The sequence below is a fragment of the Glycine soja genome, chromosome 20 (genome assembly GCF_004193775.1).
Source record: "Glycine soja cultivar W05 chromosome 20, ASM419377v2, whole genome shotgun sequence".
NCBI lineage: Eukaryota > Viridiplantae > Streptophyta > Magnoliopsida > Fabales > Fabaceae > Glycine > Glycine soja.
Window position 1 is genome coordinate 24117422 of NC_041021.1, and position 15826 is coordinate 24133247.

Here is a 15826-nt window from a genome sequence, read left to right on the forward strand (position 1 = left end):
TAGGGGTTAGACTTGAATCAGGAGGGAGAGACCCTGACGAACTCTTTGGAGTGTAGGCCTTGGGGGTAAATACACCTGGTTTGAGTGTTCCTTAAGTCTGTGCCGATTCCACATGGTTGGAGCATTCTTGCAAAACAGTGTTGTAGAAGCAAAGACATTTTAATGTTTTGATGATGCCAAAGGATCATGCGCTTCTCAAGTTTAATTCAAGACAAGAAGCCAAGAAATTCAAGATATATGATCAAGATAATCTCTAAAGTCTTAGGAAGGAAATTCCAAGATTGAAACAACAAGAGGTTTGGCCAAAGAATTTAAGCTAAAAAGTTTTTACAAAAGATTTACTCTCTAGCAATCAATTACCAGAGGATGTAATCGATTACCAGTGACCAAAATACTTCCTGAAATGCTTTTAAAATGTTTTTAGATGTTTTTGAAAACATGTAATCGATTACATAAGGATTGTAATCGATTACCAACAGTTAAAACTATTTATAAAAGCTATTGGAAATTTGAATTCAAATTTAACTCTATGTAATCGATTACATTTGGATGGTAATCGATTACATTTGGATGGTAATCGATTACCAGCAGTTATTGAACGTTTTATAACAGTTATAATTCAAATTTTAAGCCTGTAATTGATTACACATGTCTTGTAATCGATTACCAGAGGAGATTTTCAAAAAAATAATTTCCAAGAGTCACATCTGTTCAAATGGTTTTTGAATGGCCATCAAAGGTCTATTTATATGTGACTTGGAACACGAATTTGCTTAGAGTTTTTCTAAACAAAAAGTCTTATCCTCTAAAACATTCCTTGGCCAAAACACTTGCAATTCAATAAGGAATTATTTGAGTGCCTCATTGTTCAATCTATCTCTTTCAAGAAAGATTTCTTCTTCTCTTCTTCTTACTTCTTAAAAGGGATTAAGAGACTGAGGGTCTCTTGTTGTAAAGCAATCTGAACACAAAGGAAGGGTTGTCCTTGTGTGGTTCAGAACTTGTAAAGGGTTTTTGCGAGATAGTGGAACTCTCAAGCGGGTTGCTTGGGGACTGGACGTAGGCACAAGGGTATGACTGAACCAGTATAAAAATGAGTTTGCACTTCTTATTCCCTTAAACTCTTTTATTTATTGTTGCTTTACATTTACATTCAGATTGGTTATTTTGAATCATCATTTAAAAATTTATCTTTAAGGGAACTTGCATTAAAATCAAAGTAGAATTTTAATTGGGAAAATAGTTTGTAATATCTTAATTCAACCCCCCCCCCCCCTTCTTAAGATATTTGAGGCCACTTGTCTAACAAGTGGTATCAGAGGTTCATTCTTGTATAAAGTTTAGAAGCTTCAAGAATAATGGCCTCAGCAAACTTCTTATTCCCAGAAGGAAATTCAATAAATAGGCCTCCTATTTTTAATGGAGAGGGTTACCACTACTGGAAAACCCAAATGCAAATCTTCATTGAGGCAATAGACTTAAACATTTGGGAAGCCATAGAAGTAGGACCTTATGTACCCACCGTGGTGGCTGGAAATGCAACAATAGAAAAACCTAGAGAAGAATGGACTGAAGATGAAAGAAGATTAGTGCAGTACAATTTAAAGGTTAAAAATATCATTACTTTTGCCCTAGGAATGGATGAATATTTTAGGGTTTTAAATTGTAAGAGTGCTAAGGATATGTGGGACACTCTACAAGTTACACATGAGGGCACAACTAATGTCAAATGATCTAGGATAAATACTTTAACTCATGAGTATGAATTATTTAGGATGAAGACAAATGAAAGTATACAAGATATGTAGAAAAGATTCATACATATAGTTAATTATCTTGCATCATTAGGAAGAATATTTCCAAACGAGGATCTCATAAATAAAGTGTTAAGTTGTCTAAGTAGAGAATGGCAACCAAAGGTAACAACCATCACAGAATCTAAAGATTTGTCTATTATGTCTCTTGCTACACTATTTGGAAAATTACAGGAACATGAGATGGAGTTGCAAAGACTAAATCAACATGAAGAAAATGATAAGAAGAAGAAGGGAATTACTCTTAAAGCCTCATCTTCAATCCAAGAGGAAAGTGGCATAGAAGATTCAATTGACTTGGATGAAGATGAAGATCTTAGCCTCTTTGTCAAAAGATTCAACAAATTTCTTAGAATGAGAGGAAATCAAAGAAGACAAAACTTCAAACCTAAAAGAAGGACTGAAGAGTCATTTCAAACTCCAAAATGCTTTGAGTGCAATCAACCCGAACATCTGAGGGCTGATTGTCCAATCTTTAAGAAAAGAATAGAGAAGTCTGAAAAGAAGATTATTGTAGAAAAGAAGGCAAAGAAGGCCTGCATCACATGGGATGATAACGACTTAGAATCGTCTGATGATTTTGAAAAAGAAATGATTAATCTATGTCTAATGGGCAAAAACTATAAAAGCAACGAAGAGGTAACATCTTCTAACAAATCTATTTCTTTTGATGAGTTACAAGATGCATTTGCTGAATTACATAGTGAATCTATTAAACTAGCAAAACTAGTTTCTTCATCTAAGAAAACAATTTCAGATTTAGAGAAAGAAATTTCAAAATTAAATAAAGAAATAGATCTTCTTAAAACTGAAGTTTCAATCTCTAAATCTGGTGATAAAGTTCATGCTTCTACTATGACTAATGAAAAATTAAATTCATGTAAATGATGTAGCAAGTATGTAGAATAAATTAAAAATTTGAAAACTCACTTGCAAAATTTTCTATTGGCAAAAATAACCTAGATGTCATATTAGGAAATCAAAGATGTATTTTTGATAAAGCAGGAATTGGATACAAACCAGAAAAACAACAAAAGTTTTACAAAAGTTTCTTTTCTTCCTCACAAAAATATAATTCTCCTTTCATTACATGTTTTTATTGTGGAAGAAAAGGACATGGAACATCTACATGCTATTTTAAGAAAAATTGTAACAACATTAAGATGATTTGGGTCCCAAAAGGATCCATTGTTCACACTAGCACTCAAGGACCCAATAAAAATTGGGTACCTAAGTCACAATGTTAATCTTGTAGGAACCATTGAGGAAAAAGTGGTACATAGATAGTGGGTGCTTAAAACATATGACGGGAGATGCATCAAAGTTCACACATATCTCTCCCAAGAAAAGCGGGCATGTAACTTATGGTGACAGCAACAAAGGTAGAATTCTTGGAGTTGGAAAAATAGGTACGAATTCTTCAAACTCCATTGAAAATGTTTTACTTGTTGAAAGCCTTAAGCACAACTTGCTTAGTGTTAGTCAATTATGTGATAAAGACTATCTAGTATCATTTGATTCTCAAAAATGTCTCATTGAACATAAACATGATACTAATATAAAGCATATAGGGTTTAGAGTCAACAATGTTTATATGATAGACTTAAGTCAAAAACTAGATAATAATCAATGTTTCTTAGCAAAGATGATGATCCATGGCTATGGCATAAACGGATAGCTCACATAAACATGGAACACTTAAATAAATTAATTTCAAAAGATTTAGTTGTTGGTTTACCTAAACTAAAATTTGAAAAAGATAGACTGTATGATGAATAGGGAAAACAAACTAGAGTTTCATTCAAATCCAAAAACATTGTTTCAACTACTCAACCGTTACAATTGTTACATATGGATTTGTTTGGTCCTTCAAGAATTATGAGTTTTGGTGGAAGCTAATATGCACTTGTCATTGTTGATGATTATTTTAGATATACTTGGACACTATTTATCACTCATAAGAATGATGCATTTCAAGCATTTAGGAAACTTGCAAAAGTTATTCAAAATAAGAAAAATCTCAAAATTATATCTATTAGGAGTGATCATGGGGGTGAGTTTGAAAATAAATAATTTGATTTATTTTGTGATAAGCATGGCATTGAACATAACTTTTCTGCACCTAGAACCCCTCAACAAAATGGAGTTGTTGAAAGGAAAAATAGGTCTTTGGAAGAAATTGCTAGAACCTTATTAAATGATACTCCACTTCCAAAATATTTTTGGATTGAAGTCGTTAATACTGCATGCTATATCATGAATAGGGCTTTAATAAGACCCATTTTAAAGAAAACTCCATATGAACTGTTCAATGGTAGGAAACCAAACATCTCGCATCTTCATGTTTTTGGTTGCAAGTATTTTGTATTAAACAATGGAAAAGAAAACTTAGGAAAATTTGATGCTAAGTCAGATGAAGGAATTTTCCTTGGTTATTCCTTGCATAGTAAAGCTTATAGAATATATAATAAGAGAACAATGACAATTGAAGAATCAATTCATGTTTCCTTTGATGAGTCTAATGCTATTTCTCCAAGAAAGGATATTTTAGATGATATTGCTGAATCTTTAGAACATATGCATATTCATGGACAAGATTCTAAAGGAAAAAGAGAAGGAAGCAATGAAGATCCTCCAGTAGAAGTCAAAGCAAATAATGATCTTCCAATAGAGTGGAAAACTTCAAGAGATCATCCCCTTGACAACATTATTGGTGATATCTCAAAAGGGGTAACAACTAGACACTCTCTCAAAGATTTATGCAATAACATGGCTTTTGTGTCTATGATTGAACCTACAAATTTAAATGAAGCCGTAATAGATGAAAATTGGATAATAGCTATGCAGGAAGAACTAAACCAATTTGAAAGAAATAATGTTTGAGAGTTAGTTGAGAAACCTAAAAACTACCCAATCATTGGAACAAAATGTGTGTTTAGAAATAAATTAGATGAAAATGTCATAGTTATTAGAAATAAGGCTAGATTAGTCGCCAAAGGATATAATCAAGAAGAGAGGATAGATTATGAGGAAACATATGCTTCAGTTGCTAGATTAGAAGTCATCAGAATGTTATTAGCCTATGCATCCATAATGGACTTTAAGCTTTATCAAATGGATGTAAAAAGTGCATTCTTAAATGGATTTATTCAAGAGGAAGTATATGTAGATCAACCCCCTGGATTTGAAAACTCAGACAAGCCTAATCATTTTTTTAGATTAAAAAAGGCTTTATATGGCTTAAAGCAAGCCCCTTGGGCTTGGTATGAGCATCTAAGTAAGTTCCTTTTAGAAAAGGATTTCTCTAGAGGCAAAGTAGATACTACTCTTTTCATAAAGAGAAAATTACATGATATTTTATTGGTTTAAATTTAAGTTGATGATATTATTTTTGGATCTACTGATGAATTATTGTGCAAGGAGTTCTTTCATGACATGCAAAGTGAGTTTGAAATGTCAATGATGGGAGAACTTAATTTCTTTCTTGGATTACAAATTAAACAAACCAAGACTGGAATTTTTGTCAATAAATCCAAGTACTGCAAAGAGTTAATTCACAGATTCAGGATGGAAAATGCTAAGCACATGGCTACACCAATGAGCACCGCTTGCTATTTAGATAAAGATGAAACTGGTCAGTCAATAAATGTTAAGCAATATCGAGGTATGATCGGATCCCTTCTTTATTTATCTGCTAGCAGGCCTGATATAATGTTTAGTGTGTGTATGTGTGCTAGATTTCAATCAAATACAAAACAGTCACATCTTAGTGCTGTTAAAAGAATCATAAGATATTTGTTAGGCACTATGAATATAGGTTTATGGTATCCTAGGAATTCCACATGCACCTTAATAGGATACTCTGATTCAGACTTTGCCAATTCTAAAACAAATAGAAAGAGCACAAGTGGAACTTGTCAATTCATTGGATCTACTTTAGTCTCTTGGCATAGTAAGAAACAAAATAGTGTTGCTTTATCCACTACAAAAATGGAATATATTTATGCCGGCAGTTGATGTGCACAGATTTTTTGGATGAAGCAACAACTCTCTGACTATGGAATCCTTCTTGACCATATACCTATTAGGTGTGATAATACAAGTGCAATCAATCTTTCCAAAAATCGAGTTCAACATTCTAGAACCAAACATATAGAAATTAGGCACCATTTTCTAAGAGATCATGTTCTGACGAGAGATTATGTGCTAGAATTTGTTGATACAAAGAATCAGCTTGCTGATATCTTCACAAAACCTCTTCCCAAAGAAACATTCTTTTCCATTAAAAGAAACATTCTATATTTATCTGCTAGCAGACCTGATATAATGTTTAGTGTGTGTATGTGTGCTAGATTTCAATCAAATACAAAACAGTCACATCTTAGTGCTGTTAAAAGAATCATAAGATATTTGTTAGGCACTATGAATATAGGTTTATGGTATCCTAGGAATTCCACATGCACCTTAATAGGATACTCTGATTCAGACTTTGCCAATTCTAAAACAAATAGAAAGAGCACAAGTGGAACTTATCAATTCATTGGATCTACTTTAGTCTCTTGGCATAGTAAGAAACAAAATAGTGTTGCTTTATCCACTACAGAAATGGAATATATTTATGCCGGCAGTTGATGTGCACAGATTTTTTGGATGAAGCAACAACTCTCTGACTATGGAATCCTTCTTGACCATATACCTATTAGGTGTGATAATATAAGTGCAATCAATCTTTCCAAAAATCGAGTTCAACATTCTAGAACCAAACATATAGAAATTAGGCACCATTTTCTAAGAGATCATGTTCTGGCGAGAGATTATGTGCTAGAATTTGTTGATACAAAGAATCAGCTTGCTGATATCTTCACAAAACATCTTCCCAAAGAAACATTCTTTTCCATTAAAAGAGAATTAGACCTCTTAGATATTAGTGATTTGAATAAATAAGGATTGATTGGTTGATTGAAATATTTATGTTTGATGATTGATTGATTGTATTTGATTCTAAGATTTTGATTGTGTTTGATTGGTGTGTTATTGTGTGATTGATGCTTGTTTGATTTAATTAAATGAGTATGAGTATTGATGATTGATATAGTCAGATGCTTTTAGCATAGACATAGATAATTTTTAGAGGAGAAATCCTAGTTAGTGTTCTGGTAATCGATTACCATTACGTGTAATCGATTACACAAGAACAGGTAGTCTATAATCGATTACCAGAAGGCTAAGTGCTCCTGTAATTGATTACCAAACCTTGTAATCAATTACAGAACATCATCTTCTATAAATAGACACGTTTCAAAAGCTGCAGTTACGGAAACTTCAAGCTACGGCACCCCCTTTCTCCCAAAACATCCAAACATCATATCTCACTCGTTTCTCAACCATATCACCTCCCACAAAGCCCATTTTTCATCATTTTTTATTCTCTTTCATTCCAACCGATCAAAATCTTCAATAAACCTCACCAAATGGCCAAATCATCCAAGAAGCGCAAGGGTTCATCCACCTCCGCTGCGGCAACTAGAACACCATGTCCCGGAGCCACCGGAGTATCCCCGACACCAATTCCACCCTCCTTGTCATCCTCTACACTATTTTCATCTAATGAACAACATATCTGATACTCCTCTCTCTTTCAATCTCGTCAAATTCTTGATCCCAAATATCTTGACCTAGAATTCTTTGATGGGGAAGCATTTGATTGCTATCAAGTGTTTCAAAACACTAGTCCGATTCCATTTATGTCATTAAAATTACCATATTATTCTGAATTAGTCCGAGTCTTTTATTCAAATTTGCAAATTTGGGGTAGCACATTAATTTCTAAGGTGCATGGAATATCAATGGTTATTGATGAATTTGTTTTCTTTTCATTGACACATCTGCCCAGTCAAGGTGCACCTTTTGAGGGCACCATTGATAATGACTGGATGTTTGATTACTCCAGTCTTGATGCCCGCCGTATGGTCTGCAATGATCAGGTAGATACGACCGGCAAACTGCTTGCCGGTTCATTGACATTTGATTGTCGCATCATGCACTACATCATTGTTTGCATTTTATTACCCAGATCATCAAACTTAGCTCAAGCCTCTGAAGAGGATTTAATATTGATGTGGGCTTTTCTCACCGGTTGTCTGATCGAATGGGCCCATTTGATCAGATACCGCATGCATAAGGCATTGTGGTCAAATGCACCTCTGCCTTATCCACAGCTTGTTACTTTGTTTCTTCATCATTTTCAAATTCCCTTGGATAATGAGCCCTTTGTGAAAGTCAAACGCTCTTTTGCCATTGGTGCCGGTGCAGTAACCTCCTTCGGATACCGTAAGGACATTGATGGGCAATGGTTGAAGAAGGATGTGCAACCTCCGCAAGACAAACGTACTCCCTCTCCTCTGTCTCAACGAGATGACTCCTCAACCCTCATGCATGAAGTTTTTTCAGAGTTACGAGGCCTCTGCACCTATGTTGGTGAGCACTTTGATTCCTTGGATGGTCGTATCGATGCCATTGATGCTCGCTTTGCAGGAATGGATACCCGCATCACTTAGCTTGAGGAGGATATGAGTTATGTTCGTGAGTGCTTCGACCTTCAACCACCATCTTCATAGATTTAGATTATTATTACATTTTATTTTAATCCGTGTATTTGGCTATGTTTTATGACATTATTCTCTGAACTTTGGTTATGTTTAAGTATTTGGCACTTAGTTAATTATGACTGAATTATGTTTGATTTTGACTTGTGAATGGTTATGGCTGTGTTATTTTCTGCCTTATGTTAATTTCCATGTACTTTGGCTTTTTGATGTTGCCAAAGGGGGAGAGAAACGAGGATTAAGAGCTTAGAAATCAAGAGATCATAAATTCCAAAACATAGGGGGAGTATGGGATGAGTGAATGTTCTATCTTGTATATATTCTATCTTGTATCTTGATTTCAGGAATTAAATTGTCATCATCAAAAAGGGAGAGATTGTAGAAGCAAAGACATTTTAGTGTTTTGATGATGCCAAAGGATCATGCGCTTCTCAAGTTTAATTCAAGACAAGAAGCCAAGAAATTCAAGATATATGATCAAGATAATCTCTAGAGTCTTAGGAAGGAAATTCCAAGATTGAAACAGCAAGAGGTTTGGCCAAAGAATTTAAGCTAAAAAGTTTTTACAAAAGATTTACTCTCTGGTAATCGATTACCAGAGGATGTAATTGATTACCAGTGGCCAAAATACTTCTTGAAATGCTTTTAAAATGTTTTTAGATGTTTTTGAAAACATGTAATCGATTACATAAGGATTGTAATCGATTACCAGCAGTTAAAACTATTTATAATAGCTATTGGAAATTTGAATTCAAATTTTACACTATGTAATCGATTACCAGTAGTTATTGAACGTTTTATAACAGTTGGAATTCAAATTTTAAGCCTGTAATCGACTACACAAGTCTTATAATCGATTACCAAAGGAGATTTTCAGAAAATAATTTCCAAGAGTCACATCTGTTCAAATGGTTTTTTAATGGCCATCAAAGGTCTATTTATATGTGACTTGGAACATGAATTTGCTTAGAGTTTTTCTGAACAAAAAGTCTTATCCTCTGAAAAGCAAAATTGTCTTATCCTCTAAAACATTCCTTGACCAAAACACTTGCAATTCAATAAGGAATTATTTGAGTGCCTCATTGTTCAATCTATCTCATTCAAGAGAGATTTCTTCTTCTCTTCTTCTTACTTCTGAAAAGGGATTAAGAGACCGAGGGTCTCTTGTTGTAAAGCAATCTGAACACAAAGGAAGGGTTGTCCTTGTGTGGTTCAGAACTTGTAAAGGGTTTTTGCAAGATAGTGGAATTCTTAAGCGGGTTGCTTGGGGACTAGACGTAGGCACAAGGGTGTGGCCAAACCAGTATAAAACTGAGTTTGCACTTCCTCTTCCCTTAAACTCTTTTATTTATTGTTGCTTTACATTTACATTCAGATTGGTTATTTTGAATCATCATTTAGAAATTTATCTTTAAGGGAACTTGCATTAAAATCAAAGTAGAATTTTAATTGGGAAAATATTTTGTAATATCTTAATTCAGCCCTCCCTTCTTAAGATATCTGAGGCCACTTGTCTAACAAGCGTGACCTTGACTGGTCTCCCTATGATTTTACTTAGTGAGAGTAACCTGACATACCCATGTTGTGGTGTGTTTTGTTATGTACTCCTAAGCGCCCCAAGGTGGTTTTTCACTAACATGGTACCACATTACATATATAGGCTTGAATCTTAGCATAACTGTTGCATACGCTTGCTAATTATTTATTATGAAATTGATGTGTTATTATGTCTTGATCGGAGTGTGTGATTCATGTGTAATGTGATTGATCTTGAAAAGTAAATTTTAAATGACAAAGTGGTGGAATTACGTGAGTTATGTTTAAGTAAGTTGTATCACATTTATATGATATGTATATCTAGTTGTCTTGTTTCTTTATTAGTTAGGAATGTGATAACTCACTCCCTGTGTGTTATTTGTGTTTGGATCATGTGATGATCTTGAACCTTGTGTTCGGGGGAGCATAGGAGAATTATTTTAAGGAACCTTGTGCTGAAAGACGTCGGGATACAATGCTTTGATAGGATGTGATATTGGGGTATAGGTTTCTATATTAATTGTATGAAGTCTTAAGTGGCCTTGTTTGAGCCGAGATGACTTTATTATTTATTTGGACAAGTTTGAATATGATGTAAAAAAAAGTGATTGTAAGCCTTTTACCATGTTGAAAGGATTTTATTTAAATGTGTTTTAAATTTTTTTAATTAATTATGATTTTTTTTCCTTTTATTAGTACATATATGTATGGGGTAGAGGGTGTCACAATGCATATATACATCTTACTTCATCATATCAATTAAAGTTTGTGACTTTAAACATGTTCTTGGATTTTTTTGTTAAATTTTCACTTTCTTCTTGGATAAACTATTTTAAACTGTTGCGGAATATGTTCTTTGTATCTTGATGAACATGAACCCATTATGGGCTATTTAATTGTGACATACAAAAGCTCAAGTCTCGCATTCTTTAAGTCTCTCCTTCCCTTCATATGACATAGTCTCACATTGGGCAAAATATTCCCATGCATCCTTTGCTCCCACTATATAAGGAGGAAAACATTAAGCAAGAGAGGCATAGAAAAGATTAGCCTAGGGGTAAAGTGTGACATTTGAGATAATTTAATTTTTATTTTCATTTTGCTTATATTTGTACCTTAAAAACTAAAATCAACTTCCATCTTGATGAAAACCAACTGCGTAGTTGTCCATTTAATCATGATATATAAAAACTCAAGTTCCACATTCTTCCACTCTCTCCTTCAATTCACATTAAAAGTTTCCACATTGGATAAATAATTTCAAGCTTCCTTTCCTCCCCTAATATGAGGAATAAAACATTAAGGAAGAGAAGCATATTAAAAAATATAGGCTTTCCGATAAGCGTGAGACATAAGATAGTTTAATTTTTTATTTTGTTTTTGTTCATATCTCTACCTCAAAAACTAAAATCAGCTTTCATCTTGATGATGTTGGATCGAGTGGCCTCAGAATAATTAAGAGGGGGGTTGAATTAATTATTCCTAAACCTTTACTAATTAAAAAATTACTCTTCTAAGGCTTTTACTAAATTGTTAAGAGAATGAGGAGTAGAAGAGAAACTTAACAAAAAGTAAAAGCGGAAATTAAATGCACAACGGAAAGTAAAAGAGTAGGGAAGAAAGAAACAAACACATAAGAGTTTTTATACTGGTTCGGCAACAACCCGTGCCTACATCCAGTCCCCAAGCGACCTGCGGTCCTTGAGATTTCTTTCAACCTTGTAAAAATCCTTTTACAAGAAAAGATCCATAAGGGATGTACCCTCCCTTGTTCTCTTTGAAACCCTAGTGGATGTACCCTCCACTAGAACTGATCCACAAGAGATGTACCCTCTCTTGTTCTCAGTCAAACCCAAGTAGATGTACGCTCTACTTGTACCACAAAGGATGTACCCTCCAATGCGTTAAGACAAAGATCTCAGGCTGTTAAACCTTTGATACTTTGTGAATGGGGATACAAAGGAATTCTCAGGCGGTTAAACCTTTGAACACTTTTGTATTAGGGAAAGGGAAGAATCAAAAGAATTCTCAGACTGTGTCGTTTTGAATTCTTTGACAAGGGAGAAGGGAGACACAAAAGAATTCAGGTGGTTAGTCCTTTGTTCTTTTGGAAAAGGGAGAAGAGAGACACAAAAAGAATTCAGGCGGTTAGTCATTGGCGAATTCTTTTTGGCAAAGGGAGAAGAGAATGAAAAGATGAATAGCACAAGTTTTCAAGGTTTGAAAAACCAGAAAACTTTAGAAAGCTTTTGGTACAAGGAAGAAGAAGAAGTTCAAAGAGATTCAAGGCTTGTAAAGGATTGATCAAATGAATGTGAAAAGTGTCTTGAAAAGCAAATCAAAGCCTTGCTTTTATAGACTCTTCATGTCTGGCCATGAAGACCATTTAGAAGAGTTATAACTTTTAGAAAAACTTAAAACCAATTTGAAAAAGTCAAAACCTTTTTGAAGAGTTACATCTTTTGATTTATTCAGAAACAAACACTGGTAATCGATTACCAAATTAGTGTAATCGATTACACAAAGCTTTTGTGTGAAAGGATGTGACTCTTCACATTTGAATTTGAATTTCAACGTTCAAAGGCATTGGTAATCGATTACCAAATCATTGTAATCGATTACAACTTTTTGAAAATAATTGGAACGTTGTAAATTCAATTTGAAAACTTTTTCAAAACAATTTTGCTATTGGTAATCGATTACAACAATCTGGTAATCAATTACCAGAGAGTAAAAACTCTTTGGTAAAAGGTTTTTTCAAAAACTCATGTGCTATTCAAAGTTTTGAAAAACATTTTAATACTTATCTTGATTGAGTCTTCTCTTCATTCTTCAATCTTGAGTCTTGAATCTTGATCTTGATTCTTGAGATCTTGAACCTTGAATCTTGATTCTTGACTCTAGACTTTCTTCTTGAGTCTTGAATTCTTCTTGATTCTTATCTTGAACTCTTGACTTGTTCTTGATTCACTTGAGTTGTTCTTTGATTGATCTTTGATTCACTTGAGTTGTTCTTTGATTGATCTTTGAGCTTTTTGTCATCACCTTTGTCATCATCTTTTGTTATCATCAAAACACCTTTGAATCACCTTTGATTTACCATGAAGCTTTGCTTCTAGAGATGAAAGCAACCCAATAGTGGGCCAATTAACCATAATATATAGAAACATACGTCCCATATACTTTCATCCTCTCCTTCCTTTCACATGAAAAAGTCCCACATTGGACAAAATAATCACATGCATCCTCTTCTCCCCTTATAGGACAAGGAAACTTTTAAGCAAGTGAAGCATAAAAAAATATAGACCTAATTAAAGCCAAAGCATGCAACCTATGAATGTTTATCTTTTTATTTTTCCTATACTCATTTCTTTACCTCAAAAACTAAAACCCAACTTTTATTTAATTGTAAATAGACACGATAATGGCATATTTAATATTATATATTAAAAGCTCAAGTTTCACATACTTTCACTCTTTCATTCATTTCTCATAAAAAAGTCCCACATTGGACAAAATAATCTCATGTATCCTTTCTTCTTCCTATATAAATGGGAAAACAATCAGTATTTATAGACATAGTGATAAATCGTGAGACCCTTGATAGTTTAAGTTTTTATTTCATTTTTTCTTGTGTCTCCCCCTCAAAAACTTAAGTCTTAGTATTTCTTATTCTATATGCAATAAATTGTTGGTGTAGGATATAGGATAGATTGTTCCTTTGGTACCAACCTCATTACGATGAGAGGACCTTTCTTGATGCTTTATAACCATTGGCCTATATATATATATATATGAACAACCCCATTGTGGACTATTTAATTGTTACATATAAAAACTTAAGTCCCACATTCTTTCATCCTCCCATGTCCTTCATATAAAAAAGTCTCATATTCGGAAAAATAATGCCATGCATCCTTTGCTCCAATTATATAACGAGGAAATTAACAAGAGAGGCATAGAAATGATTGGCCTAGGGGTAAAGTGTGTGGTCCATTTAATCAGGATGTATAAAAATCCACATTTTTTCACTCTCTATTTCCATCACATGAAAAGTTTCACATTGGACAAAATAAATAATCTTTCCTCCCCATATAAAAGAGGAAAGTCGTAGAGAGGCATAAGAAATATAAGTCTAACGATAAACGTGAGAGGTGATAGTTTAAATTTTTTTGTTTTTGCTCATCTCTATCCCAGAAACTAAAAATCAGGTTCCATCTTGATGAAAACAAACCCATTAATGGGACATTTAACCATGTAATATAAGAACTCAAGTCCAATATACTTTTACCCTCACCTTCATTTCACTTGAAAAGTCCCACAATAGGCACAATAATTCCATGCTTCCCTTCCTCCCCCTATACACAAAGAGGAACCTTTTAAGCGAGTGATGCATAAAACACCTAGGGGGTAAAGCATGATAATTATGATAGTTTAACTTTTTATTTTGGTTTTGCTCATTTCTCAGTCTCTAAAACTACTTTTTTATTTAATTAGTGTGAAAAAGCTAGATGGCAAGAATACGAACCTTGAGCTTTTACATCATAATTAAATAGGCCACTATGGGGTCTATTTACATTAAGATAGAAGTCTCTTAATGTGAACCTTGCCTTCTTTCCCGCTCACCCCTCTATGTCTCTCTTCTTCTACTTCTCCACCTAAAACCCTCACTCTCTTGCTTTAACTTTCACAACTCTACACCTCTCGCCTCTCCCTCAACCACTTTCCCTTGTGCCCCACATCTATGAGCTTTTCTGCCTCAACAACCAAGGGACGGACCCTATCACTTTGATGCCATGCCAAAGCAAGAATGTGAGAAAGCTAAAACAGAAGGAGAGATGAGAGTGAAAAGCTAAAACGGAAGGAGATTTATGGGTTCTCATAACCTCTTTGTCTGATTGAGTTTGAAGGCTAAAAGGAACGGTTTCCTACTACAGTACTGGTCTCTCAGATTGAGTTCAGGTAACATTTCTCCTTTTGTTTTGTTTGATTTTTTCCTTTTAAGGTTTACAATGTTGCAGTTAGATCAGAGATTTAAAAAATCAAAATGAAATTTGAGGGAAGGATTGGTATTCCATACAACAAAAGTTATATAAAACAAGATGAAGTTGCAGGGCTTATAAGCTTTCTCTCGAAGCTATGAATGGAAATTGGGATCTGCAAGTTGATCAAATCTATAAAAAAGGAACAAAGCGAATCAAAAGGGAGGTGGAGAAATACCTAGAGAGATCACACCTTGGCCGACACTGCACCAGCAAAGCTCCTCACATCAGCTCCTCAATCGTTTTTCTCCTCCCACCCCCTCCCCAACCTTGTTAGGTGACCCACCCTTGGTACTCTAGATTTTGGAATGTGTTTGAGAATGCGGAGAGATAGAATGAAAGGGAGAAAGACTAAGCATGATGAAAACTTTAAATGATAGAATCCTAAATTGAGATTTGAGATTCAAATTGTCTCCCAAAAAATTTAAGAGGCAATAAATCATGGCACATGAACGGAAGATTCTCGTTTCAGAGTTTTCTCACTTCACTCTATATAAACAATGCATGCACACATTATAATGTTTTATAAATCATAGAGCACCAAGTACAAAGAGACTGCAATTGATTTGGTGGTTGTCTCTTTACGTAATAGAGTAGAAATTTTGTCTCGTTTTGGTTGCAAATTTGGGTGGACAAACATAGCTAAAGACTTAGTTCATTTTATTATTATTAAGATTAAGATACTTTTGTTTTTACATTGCTTTTATTTATCCAGCAATTAAAAATGTTTATCTAATCACGTATTTACCCTGTTTTTATATAATAAATAAAACAAATAAAAACATTAGTAGTGTAGGTTGTATCTAATGTAATGGGTTGTTACATTAGG